We start from the raw sequence: 15,317 nt of genomic DNA, 5'->3' as shown, positions 1-15,317 counted from the left end.
CGACTACCAGAGTGCAAATTGTATCTGACCACCAGAGCCAAGAGGTGATCGCATAATGGGTTGTCAGGTCAGTATATACCTGGCCTTGCTGTCTTACTCTGTACAAGATTTTGACATAAATGCTGGGAGTATGCTTTATTAAGCTCTCTAGTGGGCCAGGAAGATATTAACATTTAAAAATTCAGGGGTGCCTGGGTGGCTCAGTCAGTTAAATGTCTGACTCTTGGTTTCTGCTCAGGTCATGATGTCACAGTTTGTGAGTTTGAGCCCCACATCAGGCTCCGTGCTGTCAGTACTGAGCCTGCTTGGGATTCTCTCTTTCCCTCTCTTACTGCCCCTCCCCTGCTCTCTCTCTCTCTCTCAAAACAAATAAACAAACTTAAAAAAATTAAAAAAAACCCAAATACTTAAAAAATTTTTAAATGCAAAATACTGTATTTGTAAAATATAAAATGAAGTAAGAAGCTGAGATACTTATGGTATATTCTCAATTTTCTGGAATTTAACTACTTAGAGCCCTCTGTTAACTGATGTGCATGTGTGTGTTCACTCATGGGATCTCAGCAATATTATGAGAAAGAAGTGATTGATAATCAGTAAACTTGTGTCAGGACTAGAATTTTTTTTTTAATATCAAGACAAAGGTATATTCCAAGTTCAGCTCATCTTTACCAGGGATAGAAATTGTTTTATATATTTAACTGAATTATTTGCATTTTTAATTTCATGGGTTAAAGGAGAAAGTATGTACTACTTAATGCTGAATTAATCAGACTATTAAATTAACATTTCAATTCCATAACCATTCTAGATAATGGAAGGTTTTTTTTTAACAACTAAAAAATACTTTATTGCAGAAAATTGCTGTTATCTGAGCTTTTATTTATTTTTATTTATTTTTGTTTCAAGTTTTTATTCAAATTCTAGTTAGTTAACATATAGTGTAATATTGGCTTCACGAGTAGAGTTTAGTGATTCATCGCTTACATGTTAACACCCAGTGCTCAAAACTGGACAGCAACATGCGGAAGAATGAAACTGGACCACTTTCTTACACCCTACACAAAAATACATTCAAAATGGATGGAAGTTTTATTATCCTAGCCAGATTCATTGTCTTACCCACATCTGTTTTTAAGAAATAAAAGAGGGAAAACTGAGAACAAACTGAGGGTTGATGGGGGGTGGGGGGGGGTAGGTGATGGGCATTGAAGAGGGCATCTTTTGGGATGAGACTTGGGTGTTGTATGGAAACCAATTTGACAATAAATTTCATATATTCAAAAAAATAAAAGAGGGATATGAGGGACTTACGTCTCAGGTATTATCAACAGACAGTAATTCTATCAGATAATGCCTCAGTCTTTTATTTTCCTCTGCCTGTGAAGACTGTATATATGTGTATACATAAATACATGCATCTCCTTGTTGTCAAGAGATAAACATATTTAAATAAGGACATACAGAGCTCCCCCTGTAATTGTAAGCTGCAACAGCACTGAACTTTCTGTGACTTAAGACGAAGCACTTCATTATCCAAGTCACATTATCATCTGGAAAGAGTTGGCTGTGTTTAAACTGTGCTTAACTGTATTTAAAATGAAATACAACATATTTACATGTTCTCCCCTACTTTATTATAAAGTTTACACTTTAAAATTCTCAAATAGAAAATGTTTCCCAGAGCTAAGATTTGTATGTGTTCCTTTGACTTAGCTGCAAGAATCAATCAGATCATGTTAAGGTGCACAATAAGGCTCTTTTTTGAAGACTGTTATTAAATATACATAAGAATAGACACTTTTTTTTGTGTTCAGAAATAAAGAGAAAGAAAGTGCTCTGTGTTTTTGAAGATTGAAATCCTTCAAAGCTCTTTAGTGTGCAAGAAAACAAAAGGCTATTGTAAACTGAAGCTCTGAAACAGCGACAGCGGCTAAGTAATTAATTGCTCATTCATGAAAGAGAAAGTATAAGTGAGAGGCAAAAGTTAACCCCTCGAAATGAAGTGTGCGGTTAACAAAACAGATACCAGCTTCTCTGTTTTTAAACATGATGATCCTCTTTGTGCTGCTGGTTGCTCTGTTTTGAGGACTAGTGGCAATGGTTGATGTCACCACACCCATCTTGCAAAAAAAAGACACCAACATGCATCTAAAGACTTAATTTTTTCTTTCAGAGGAAGAGCTTGGTATTGATGGTACCATATTGTGAAAGCCAAGCTAAAGGAATATTCTGTAACTAATGTCTAACACTTTTAATACCGTATATTGATGATGATCTCTATGATTAGAGTACCTAATTAAAATATATATGAATGTATATACCCACATATATGGTAGAAATAATTTATAAGCTTCCAGAAGCTGTGAACAAATGCTAGAAATTGAAGACTATGTAGGATTTTCTCTAAAACAGTCAAATTAAGTGATCAATCCTATTTAGAAAGGCTTTTCAATGTATTTCATGCCTCAGGGAATCTTGCTCCAACCAAGAGCTGTGGCTGGTAGCTACTCTGTCTACATTTGCAACAGCTTGAGCTATGCCATCTCACAGGGTTTAAGGAAATTGCTGCCAGCATAAAGCAAGTAATTCCCTCCCTTCAGTCCTCAAGAATTGCAGGAAACTATAATTTCTCATTATCAAACCGTCTGCTCTATACCATCCTGCTGTACCTTCGAACTGTGAGCCTTATTCACAATCACCTTTTTGTCTGAAGCGCAGGTGTATATGTATTTTGATGTGACAAAATCACACCTAGTTGTCAGCAGTATAACATCTTCCTAAGGTGATGTAGAGAAATCTAAAGCAGATTGAAGGGTGCCTAAAAAGTTCTCATCATGTTAAATATTAAAACCTTGAATGATTTCACTTTTAAAAGTTCACACATTTAAGTTAGTTGGAAAATCAAGTACCTACTTGGGTTTCACCCAAAATATTTGTTCGCTTTGTCCAAAAGAGCCTAAGGCACTGTTTCCTGAATTTAAAACTCAGAAGCCATTTTTCCATGAAAACATTGTAAAAAGTGGTTATGGAGTTTCTTGGTTGACATGTGAAGGTAATTATTATCTTCAATAATATATCTATGAGAAAATTTATTCAGAGTGCCCTAAAATGTCAGGGCAGGTCATTCTCCCCATCCTAAGTCAGAGCCCTTCCTAGTCTGCAACCACAGGACTTGGAGTGTTGGGGACTGAAGGCACCAGTGGTGGTTCCTGTGGCCAGAGAAGAATTTTTAGCAGGATAGGGTGTTGAATGAGCATGGCTATGGGACTGGAATGGGAGTCAGGGGGCTGAGATGCCCAGGGTGATAGGGATGATAGGAAATGGCTGGGGGAAATGATACCCCCCAGGGGCCTAAAGTTCTGACCTCATCTTCACCAATCCCCTGTGCATGGCAGAAAGTGGGGGGGGGGGGGGAGGTGCAGTGGCAGTGGTTTTCTCCCTCTGAAGGGATAAAAACTTTGTGGTAGCAGTAACAGCAGAGGGAAGGGGAATTCCTATTTTAGTCTAGATGAGGTCCTATTTGCATGTGTGGGACATAAGTAAGCTGGGGACCTGTCTGTGATAAGTATTTTTTTTTTATCTTCTTAATTCTGGCTGCAAATGATCAGTGATACCTAAGAGAAGTTCTTATAAAAAATAAAAGATTATGTGAACATTTGTTCAGTGAACAAAAAGTTATCGAAGGCTTATTTTGTATAAAACATTGGCTATCTTAAATTCCTTCAGGAACTAATTGGGTACAAAGCAATGTAGTAGATATTTTAAATGGCAAAGTATATCCTACTGGCAATGTTTCTTAACTCCAGGAGCTTCCAGTAGTGGGGAAGTTAATATTCTCTACCTTATCTGATGCAAATTACTGTAACTGTGAGGATGTAGACAGAGCATGGTAAAGCTTTAGAGGATCGAGAGGTCACTTCTCCATAGAGAAGTTGGAGAAGGCACTATGGACATAGTGGTGTTTGAACCATGTATTGAAGGATGAATATGACATAGATATAAGGTAGGACATTCCAGTCAAGGTGTAAAATGAATACTTGGATTAGGTTGTTTTCAGTGGGAATGAAGAATAAAGCATAGAAGTGAGAGATACGAATGTGGAGTCTATAGGTCTTAGCAGCTGGTTGGATAAAAAGAGTGAAAAAATGTTATGATTTTTGAGCTGGAGTGATTGTGAAGATACTAAGATTGTGACAGATAGAGAAAACATAAGAGAAAGTTTGTATGCTTCATTTAAGTCAAATTGAGACTGAGCAAACTTTTCCGTCTATTTAGGTAGACAGGTGCAGCCAGCAGTAAGGAATGAAGGACCGGAGCTGTGGAGAGATGCTGGGGCAGAGAGTTTCAAGTCCTACAGAAATCAGGGGTTGGATAAGATCACCAACAGCTCCAGAAGGTAAAAGGATCAGAAATACATCTTTGAGGGGGATATCTTTCCTTTACGGGACAGGAGGGGGGAAAAAGGTGTTCAGAGAGATGAGGAACAGGGAATTACCAGAAAATGTGGTTATCATTACCACAAAACAAAAAGATTTAGTTTCTTGAGCACAAATAAGCATCTACCTCCTAGATTAGTAGCAAGAAACTTTTTGGTAACTTTTAAGAGAAGAATTTTAATAATGTGATGAAACTGGGTGCCAGATGGCAAGGGTCAGGGAGCAAGACTGGGTCAGGAAAAGGAGGCTGCATGGAAAAGGAAAGAAAGAAACTGTTTTACTGTGAGAAACACTGTTGTAGGTCAAGGGACAAGACAGATCAAAATGCAAATGTGAACAGGTTGCTGTCCTACACAAAAATATTCCGTGGCTGCTTAAGGTTTAAAAGATACAGTTCCTTATTTTTTCTTAATGTAGATTTTCTTTCTTATTGAGATATAATTCATGTACCACAAAAGTCTCAATTTTAAAATATACAATTCAGTTTTCAGTATATTCTTAGAATTGTACAACCATCCCACTAACTGATTCAGAATATTTTCATCACCTTCCATCAAAACTCCATCCCGGTTAACAGTCACTCCCCATTCACCCCTCTTCCCAGCTCCTCGCAACCATGAATCTACCTTCTGTCTCTATGGGTTTGCCTATCCTGAACATTTTGTATGTAAATGGAATATTATAATGTATGCTTTTTGTGTCTGGCTTCTTGCACTTAGCATAATGTTTACAAGGTTTACTCATGTTGTGGTATTTATCAGTACTTCATTCTTTTTTATGGATAAATAATATTCCAATGCATGAATACACTACATTTTATGTATTTTTTCTTTGCTTGGTGGGTGTTTAGGTTGTTCCTATCTTTTGGCATTATAAATAATGCTGTTGTGAATGTCTGTGTGCAAGTTTTTGTGTGAACATGTTTTTATTTCTCTTGGGCATATACCAAGATGTGGTATTGCTGGGTCATATGGCAACATAAACGTATGATTAACATATGATTAAACTGTTTTCCACAGTGGGTGTCCCATCTTACATTTCCACCAGCAGTGTAGGATGGTTCTGAGTTCTTCACATCCTTGTTAACATGTTATTATTTATCTTTTTGATTAAAGCCATATTAGTGAGTGTGAAGTAGAATCTCATTGTGGTTTTGATTTACATTTCCGTGATGATTAATGCTATTGAGCATCTTTTCATGTGCTTATTGGTCACTTGTATATCTTACTTGGAGAGATGTCTATTCAAGTACTTTCCCCAGTTTTTAACTCAACTATTTGTCTTTTTATTGTTGAGTTGTAAGAATTTTTTATATATCTTGATATTAGATGCTTAATGGAGAAATGATTTACAAATATTTTCTCCCTTTATGTGGGTTGTCTTTTCACTTTTTAGATAGTATCCTTTGAAGTTCCCATTGATGCGCCATCTAAAGACCTCCAGATCTGTTCCCAATCGCTCTTCCAGTTTTACCTTTCTTGGGCTCTCATTCTACCCATTCTAATGAGATGTATTCACTTTCTATTTTTGAAAACAACTAAGTATGGTCACCACGATAATGCCACTCTCCCTATTCCAAAACATTTCTCATTTCCTCTACAACTGTCTCAATCCTTGGTATCCTGTAAAGCCCTCCTCAAATTCTGCCTCCGTTTTGGAATCTTCATTGACTGACAGTCTTAGCTTGGAGTGCTCCCTTCCTTTAAATTCTTGCAGTCAGTACTTTCTGTTGTTGCTACCAAACATTTGGCACTTAGCATAGAATTACGTTGTCTTATTCTTAACAATTTTTTCAGCATACATTTTACCCAGATGAAAGTGGATCTTTTGCCTTGCATATTTACGTTTAAATGTTTGTCTGAGAGAGAGAGAGAGAGAGAGAGAGGTTTTTATTTAAATTTGTTTTGGGAACAGCTCTCTAATTTACCTTTAAAACAATGACACATGATTGGCACTAAATCAATTCTCTCTCACACAAATTCATATTTATTCCTGATATTAAATATGTTTAGCAAACTACCTTTCTTCAATAAAAATAAACATTTGCAGTTCTGAATGTGATTCTCAAAGAAGAATATTGGTAGGAAAACTGATTCCACAAATTTTAATACTCAAAATGGATTTACTGCAATTTATTAATATTCTTTTAATTATATTTATTATTGCATGAAAGACAATTAGGGAAACATCTGAAAACACAGTTATTTCCAGTGTTATGATGAGGCTGCCTTTCTGAAAGGAATATTATAGAAATCAACCATTAATGTGGAGATTGGAAGAACAATCTAAATATGTGATGGCTTCCAGCAGGAATACTGAGAAAGGAGTGAAGATTAAAACTAGGCCATAGTCCTAGGGAAGCAGGTTATGGAGGGTTTTAATTTTGTCTGACTTTGTCTAAAATGGTGGGAGATGTCACTAATAAATGATACTTAATCCATGGATAAATATAGAGAAAGGAGCAAAGAATAAAACCTGAAGTGATCAAGAATCACATCAGAGAAGGATCAGAGAAAACACACCCCCCCTTTCATATTTCTTTTCATTAATCAATTTATTAATTTTATTTTAGAGAAAGTGCACAAGCAGGGGAGAGTGCAGAGGGGGGGAGAGGGAGAGAGAGAGAGAGAAAGTATTTTAAGCAGGCTCAATGCTCGGTGCAGAGCCCGACGTGGGGCTCGATCCCACAACCCTGGGATCATGACCTGAGCTGAAATCAAAAGTCAGATGCTTGACCAACTGAGCTACCCAGGTACACTTCATATTTCTTTATTTTAACTAGAAAGGTAAACTCTCATGTTGCATTTTCACATTGGTGATGGAGAACATAATATTGTCTTTTTCTCCTTCCTGGAAAATTGTCATGTTTATGTTTGGGATTTAAAGCAGAAGAAAAAAATGGGGATTGGATATTAATTTCTCTGTAATCCTTCTCTACCACATTAAGCAAGAGGTTTTACATATAGCTGAGGATGCCATGTACCTGCCAAAAGAACTCAAGGCCAAGATCTTGGTATAAATGACAGATAAAGAAAAGTATTTATCAAGATAGTTTCCCTACTCGCTCCCCTGCCATTCCCTTACCGAAGGGGGAAAATAAAAATTTTCTTTGGATGGAGTAAGAGAAAGTGGGGTGTTAGACAGAAAAGCAGGGATCTACAGGTCACTGAGCAGGGACCCTGCCTCCTGCCATCTCCTTAGGCAGACTCTCAGGGTAGAGGAACCGAACCTTTGACATACCTTGCAACCTGAGCAATGAAGATGCATGTCTTATCTTCTAGGAAGTGTCTCAGCAAATGACAAGGCCTGGAATTCCTTATACTCCTGGTGTGGTATAGCAGCAACAGAATGCCTATGATGACAAGATTATGTCGGGCCTGAAAAGAGTCTGAGATAATCCACCAAAACTTGCATTTCCCAGACCAAGAGTAACCTGCTGGTATTGCACATTTTCCTGGTCCCTGAGGGAGGTATGCAGAAGTCAGTCAAGGGAGAATAGGCAAACCCAGAGACTTCACAATAGTAACAAAGAGATGCTATAGTGGAAGGCAGATTGGAGCACACAATTCAGGAGTAGTGGTATGTCATTGATGGTTGTCACCATGGAAGGAGATGATAACTGAGGACTAGATGTATTATATGAACATCCCAGAGGATGTCATGGTAGACAGATGCTAGGTGATGATGAGAGCTCTTCCCCAGATGCATGGATAATACAGAAGCACCTTAGATTGTAGACGTTCCTCTAGGGGAAAGAAGAGGAAGGGAAAGTTTATCTGTAACTGCCTAGGATTACATTTCTGTCATGGAGAGAGCAGTAGTATACTGGTAAATGTTTAATAGCTGGTTGTCCTGCAACAAAATGAAACACAAAAAAATTCAAATTTATAATATTTGATGATTTCCATGGAGTAAGTACTCCTACCACAGCCAATTTCAAACTACCAACCTGATGTCACAAAGTATGAACCTGAGAGATGAAAATAATCCAGCTTTTGTGTTTGTACAAGCCCATTCTACCATATTACTGGAGGAGTGTGTCTGAACATAAAGTGAGGTGTTACAGAAGAAATTAATAAAGTTATAATTTTTACACATTCAAATACAGGGGTTGAAAAATTGTAGCTGTTTTAGGTGATTGGATTAAATCAGTTTTGATCATTGCTTTCTTGGTCATTAATTTCACATAATACTCTTAAACTTCACTAGCATTTGGATTAGTTTTTCCAGATTATTTGCAAAGGGAGAGCAAGGGGAGGTATTCATTCTTGCTTGTTTTCCCTTCCTACTGCTTGATTGTACAATGTGATTATTGCTTCTTTAACCATTCTTACCATCTTCAAAGGAAACTAAAGTTTCTAAATATTTCTGAGGCTAAGAATGGGTCATAGCAGATGTTGGTGGAAAGAAGCAGAAAGGAGATAAGATAGGAGTGTGCAGTCAGAAAAAGGCAGAACAACATTACTTTTGGAGGGACTGTGGGGCTGCCATATGTTGCCAATTTATGATATTCTAGCCTCTCAATTCCTTAGGAAAGAGATACCACCTATGTCCCAGGAGTTCCTTTTTGTTGAATAGCCATATGATTCCTCACACATTTTACAGCATGTTTCAAAAGTTTTTAAGAGCTAAAATGGATTGCAGTAACCTTTCAGCTCTTTATGATATCCAAGGATTTAGTTAATAACAGGATTCCTTAAAGAGCGAGTCTTCCATGGTGATGTTTTTCCATTGACATGTTAGAAATGGGAAAGCTAGAAAAGAAGATGCTTAGTTAAATAATGAAAGTGGGTAGTGAACTTTATATATACCCTCTGAGAAAGTAACATTATTTCTCTATCATATTTGACCATATTAACAGGAATAAAAGCCTAATGTGTGATAATAAAAGGGTAATAAAAGACAATTGCATATTTATCAGGAAATTAGTTGTGATGACTCATATAGCTTCTCAGTTATAATATTAAAAATACACCCAGGATTCCTTATAGGATTACTATAAAAGCTGAATGAGTTAAATTTCTCCAGGCAATTTTCAGCACTAAGAGATGCCTTTTCAAACTAATGACTATTTCATAGATGCAGTAGAGAGATATTCAGCATCTGTAATTCTCTTTGGCCCAAGAGTGAAGAGATAAGTAGTAATCATGCCTTCAAGGTAGAATTCATAATCAAATCCTTAATTAAACTCAATATGGAAAGTCCTTAATAAATATCAAAATCTGACTATCAGATTTTCTGGCAAATATTTTTATGCTGTGTTCAGTATCTACTAGCTGAATATCACTGTGGAAAGAATTAAGCCTTTCTTTTTATTTAGGGGGTACTTGGGACTATCAATGTCACATTTAAATGTAGAAGCATCCTATATTTTAATAACACACCTTCCTATTATCCTATTTTTGCTTTACACATATTTAACACTTTTCAGAGGAATTTCAATTCATTTTAGTATTTTAAAATTTATATTCATTATTTATTAAGTGAATATGTGTGGCTCATTCTCTCTTCAAGGAGTTTTTAATCAACTCTCTTATTTGTTCAGACCAAAACACCTCATGGTCTTTCTTGACTTCTCTCTTTCATACCCCACATCTGTCAGTAAATTCCATCAGCTCTACCTCCAAAACGTATCCAGAATTCTATCAATTCTTATCTCTCCTATTGCTACCTTGGCACCAAGCCAACCACACCTATCACATGAATTGTGATAATCTCCTACCTGGACTCTTTGCTTTTACCCCTGCCCCAATGCAGTCTATTCTCAGTATGCAGCCAGAGGATCCCATTCAAACAAAAGTCAGTTCTTGTCACTCCTCTGCTCAAAACCCTCCAATTGTTTCCCAGCTTATTCAGATAAAAGCCAGATCCTTTATAATGATCTACAAGGTTCTTCATGATCTGAATACCGCTATCTCTCCACTCCCAACATCCTCTACTTTTTGACCTTATTTCTTGTTTCTGTCCCACCCCATCCTCCACTCCCACCACCTCATATTCTGTCTTCCAGCCACACTGACTTCCTGGTGTTTCTGGAACATGCCAGGCATACTCCCAATTTAGACTGCCCCTGCTTCCTCTCCTATTTATCTTCATGGGGAGATCCCTCACTCCTATAGGTCTTTATGTTAAAGTTATGTTCTTCATGATGCTTTCCCTGGACACCAGTATCTAAATTTCAACCCCCTCCCTGACATTGCATATCTCCCTTTTTTGCGTTATATTCTCATTAGCACTTTTCAACATTTTACATATTGTATAATTTATATATTTACCTTGCTTACCGTGTCTCCTCTAAAAGAATGTAAGTTCCATGGGTGCAGAGATTTTTGTCTGTGTCATTTTTGTATCATCAGTGCCTAGAACAGTTGAATAAATATTTGTTAAATGAATGAATAAAATATTTCATTTATGTGGATTAACCTTTATGAAACATGAAAAAATATTTAAATGGTGCAGGATTACCTGATGTGCCTATATTGTTCTGAGAACAATGAGAACACACAAAGGACAAGTGCATTTTTTTTTTTTTTAATCCTTGGAAGGCAGTTTGAATTGCTCAATTAGGACAAAACACCATCTTCCTGATACCAAGTACACACGTTTCTAGAAAGAAGTAGGGTGTCAGATCCTGCTTGAAACATGGAATAAATCTATGATAACCATCTTTGAGTTTGAGATCCCTTGAAATTTGGTGAAATGTTTGGAAATTAGAGTAGACTACTAGAGAGGCAGCATAGTATAGTGGTTAAGAGAGGGGCTCCAAAGTGAGAAAACCTGAATATGTATTGGGGTTTGGGGTGCTATGTCTATGACAATTTTGGCAAATTGTTAAATTCACTCATCTCAGTTTCCTCATCAGCAAAATGAGGATAATTATGGCACCGCTTCAATAGGGTTGTTCTGAATATTAATGAATTAATTCATATAAACCACTTAATGCAATGCTTGAACATAGTAGGTGCTCATAAGTTGGAATTAATATTTTCATCATTATTATTTTGACTCTAAGCTCTATGAAGACCAGGGCCATCAGGCAAATCAAGGGACAATGTGCCCTGGAAAGCGCAGAGAAAGATATTGAATTGGAAATGGATCCCTGGCATCTAAGGTAGAAGCATGGTAGGGGGCTGGGGTGGCAGGGGATAGTTTGGGGAACATTTCACAGTGGGGGGTTCTGAGGCCAGATGGGTTTTCCGATAGTCATCACAGACTGTCAGGGAGAGGATGGGAGGGGTGCATTCCAAAGCCCCTAACTTGATTTTTCCTGAATTTCCAATATTCTGTGTCATTTTTGTGTCAGCAGTGCCGATATCCTGGTAAAATGGTGAAACAAAGGGAGTGAGGTCAGAGTAGAGGGTCAACTGACAGCAAAGGAGAAACAGTGTTTTATCTGTGACTGGATAATGCTATTTAGTAGGAGAAATGCATAAAATATTCCCATTAAAAAAATAGAGAAACTGAGAAACTAAGAAGTAATGTGAAATAAAGAAGAAGATACAGTCAAATACCCAGATGACGCGCCAAAATTCTATCAGCCATTTGATGTTTTTGAATATCTTGGTATCTAGCATTGTGTAGGTAAAATATCCAGCTGCTTGTCTAAATTTCTCATTTTTCATCCAGATGTTTCCATTTCTTACTGTACGTGGATATATTTAATAATATTTATAGTTTAATTAGGCACTTATGAAAGCAATTATGAAGTTTGATTGGATATTCATAGTTTTGAAACTATAAAGAATGGCATAAAATGTTTGTACTGCTATAATAAAATTCTATTTTTATTTTGCAAAGATGTACTTGATTTTTCAATAGAAGAAAGAACTTAAAAAATTCAGTGTAATAACAAATTTGACACATCTGTTCCCTGTACAGAATCTTAGAACTGTGGGGCTGGAATGCACTTTCGGTCACAGACTGGCTATGACTGAGGACCACCTCTGTGAGATGAGAGTTTGGGCAGGGGAAATCTGAGGTTTGTATGGAGCTGACAGCTAGCTTCCTGAAGCTTTTGTCAATTAATCTTCTTTCAGAATCCATCTTCATCCTTTTCCCTCAGGCCAATCCTATAATATTTAAAGTCAACTTTCCTGTTCTCTTACCTTCTCCTTTGCTTAGACAATATATCTTTTTTCCTGCTATCATTCTTCACGTGATCTGATATTGAAATGATGTTCTACCCTAATCACAATCTTCTGTACATACATTTCTGTATTTCAATTTCCTCTGAAAACTATAACACAGTAATACATACAATACCTTCCCTGGAGTGTGACCAAAACAGAATAAGGGAACTATTACTTTTCTTATTTTGAACTCGTTGGATATGCATGCAGTCCACCTATTCACCAATGTTTCTGAAGTTACATTTCAATGTTGATTTCTATTATTTGATGTTAATCAATACAGCTAGATTCTTTTCATGTGAGTGGGTTTTACTTTCTATTCCCCATCCTATTTGGGGGCTTTGGTTGTACACCACCATTGAGAATGTGGTATGACTTTTCTTCCTACTACATTTTATCTTGTAAGCTTCTGTGCATCATTCAGCCTGTTCAGAAGTTTGAGTTACCGTCACTGTGTCAGCTGAAATGTCAAAAAATAGGGTTTCTGTGTCTTTTATTTTTTTTAAATAATTTTATTATTTTATTTTTTTTAATGTAATTTATTGTCAAGTTGGCTAACATACAATGTATACAGTGTGCTCTTGGTTTGGGGCGTAGATTCCCATGATTCATCACTTACATACAACACCCAGTGCTCATCCCAACAAGTGCCCTCCTTAATGCCCATCACCTATTTTCCTCTTCTGCCCTGCACCACCCCCTGATCAACCCGCAGTTTGTTCTCCGTATTTAAGAGTCTCTCATAGTTTGCCTCTCTCTGTTTGAAACTATTTTTTCCCCTTCCCTTCCCTTCCCCCATGGTCTTCTGTTAAGTTTCTCAAGTTCCACATATGAGTGAAAACATACGATATCTATTTTTTTTACAAGGCATTTGATTAAAATTTGAATAAAAAACAAGCTAGCCCTATAGTATATCCTTGGAGATGTCTCTTTTGGCTGATATCAGTGAGGATAGTCTTGGAACCATTCTTTGGTTGTAATCTCTGGAGGAGATTGTATTTATTCAGAGTCTGAGGAAAAACTTTGGAAATAAATAGATTTTGCTGTGGAGCTTACTTGCTGTTAAGCACCTTCAGGGTTTCATTTATTGCTAAGAATTAACATCTAATTAATTTGTTAAAATGTTTCAACAACAGCAAACAAAGTAGGTAAAGAAAAAAGCAAAAAAAAAGCAAAAAGCAAAAAAAAAAAAAAAAGATTGGTTGTTGCCACGTGCAAGAAGTGAAGTTGAATTGTGCCCTGATTAATTGATTAAGGATGGTTCCTGTGGTGAATAATTAAGTTCAATAACTGTCAATATAATTTGCAATCAATTATCACTTATAAAGCCAGCCTATAGCAATCTCAGTTTTACATGCATCCTAATGCAATTGCCACATTAGGAAGCACTACTTTCCACTTCTTTCATAATGTCCTTTATTCAATGAATCATATTTGAAACCTCTCACTTTATTTTTTTTAAATTTTTTAAAATGTTTTTATTTATTTTTGAGACAGAGAGAGACAGAGCATGAACAGGGGAGGGGCAGAGAGAGAGGGAGACACAGAATCTGAAGCAGGCTCCAGGGTCTGAGCTGTCAGCACAGAGCCCGATGCACCGCTTGAACTCACAGACTGTGAGATCATGACCTGAGCTGAAGTCGGACGCTTAACCGACTGAGCCACCCAGGTGCCCCAAAACCTCTCACTTTCTATTACACAAGGTACCTTTCTTTCACCTTCAGAAATTGCCTTAAAGTTTTTTCTTTTTTCTACAAAGTGCACTGTGATTAGTGGCTGTAGTCAGAGGTCATCCAGCCTTTGGTAGATTGAATTTCTCACAATTTATTCACTCTCCTGTAGAGGTATTACGCATCCACACCTTTGCCATGACCTTATGGTAGGTTAAGGATATTTTCCTGCCCTCTGATGTTGGGACTTTGTCATGTGACTTTTTTTGACCAATGGAGTGTTAGCAGACATCCCATAAGCAGAGGCTTGAAATGTGCTCATGTTAGATGGTCTTGCCCTCTTGTGAATCATCATGAGCTTGCCCAGGTTGCTCCTGCCTTTTTAGTCTGGATCCTAGAATGAACAGTATGGAACAGAATTTAGCCCAACCTGCATCAGGGCTCAGTCCAGTGAGACCCACATTTGGAAGTGAAGTCATCTGATGAGCCCATTTTAGATTATCTGAATCCTAGGTGACTTGAGAACTCATGAGCAGGAGAATAAATATTTACTGTTACATGCATAAGCTTTGGGGCTGATATAAAAAAATGCAGCAATAGATAACAGCACAGCTTTTCCTATCAAGTACTATTTCTTTTTAAAAAAATTTTTCTTCCACGTTTTTATTTATTTTTGGGACAGAGAGAGACAGAGCATGAACGGGGGAGGGGCAGAGAGAGAGGGAGACACAGAATCGGAAACAAGCTCCAGGCTCTGAGCCATCAGCCCAGAGCCCGATGCGGGGCTTGAACTCACAGACCGCGAGATCGTGACCTGGCTGAAGTCGGACGCCCAACCGACTGCGCCACCCAGGCGCCCCTCAAGTACTATTTCTTAATTTAAGTGGGATACTCATTGTCTACCCTATCACCTAAGTTTTGTTAACAGTTTATCTAGTCAGAATTTAGCTACCAGAAATCTCACTTATCTGTAATGGCAGCCAAGAACTAGAAGAGATAAAAAGGTTCTCTGAGTGGCCAAAGTAGATAAAATGTCCACACACTAACATTCATACATTTAATCAGAGGAGAATTCTTCA

The 15,317-nt window shown here is 37.3% G+C and overlaps 1 long non-coding RNA gene across 10 annotated transcripts in view; it reads right to left on the bottom strand.

The window, feature by feature from the left end:
- The window catches only part of LOC111560863, a 103,538-nt gene that overhangs the window by 27,414 nt on the left and 60,807 nt on the right, over positions 1-15,317 (bottom strand). For 6 of the 10 annotated variants that reach the window (XR_002743031.2, XR_006599482.1, XR_002743034.2 and 3 more), the window contains one exon: positions 10,715-10,798. This is a non-coding gene — a long non-coding RNA (uncharacterized LOC111560863). Of the gene's footprint in view, positions 1-7,679; positions 7,792-8,260; positions 9,194-10,714; positions 10,799-15,317 lie in introns of those variants that run through there. The other 4 variants (XR_006599484.1, XR_006599485.1, XR_006599483.1 and 1 more) reach the window with 2 other exon arrangements.

The sequence above is a fragment of the Felis catus genome, chromosome B3 (genome assembly GCF_018350175.1).
Source record: "Felis catus isolate Fca126 chromosome B3, F.catus_Fca126_mat1.0, whole genome shotgun sequence".
In the NCBI taxonomy this organism is placed as follows: domain Eukaryota; kingdom Metazoa; phylum Chordata; class Mammalia; order Carnivora; family Felidae; genus Felis; species Felis catus.
This window is presented reverse-complemented; position numbering and strand designations above follow the sequence as displayed.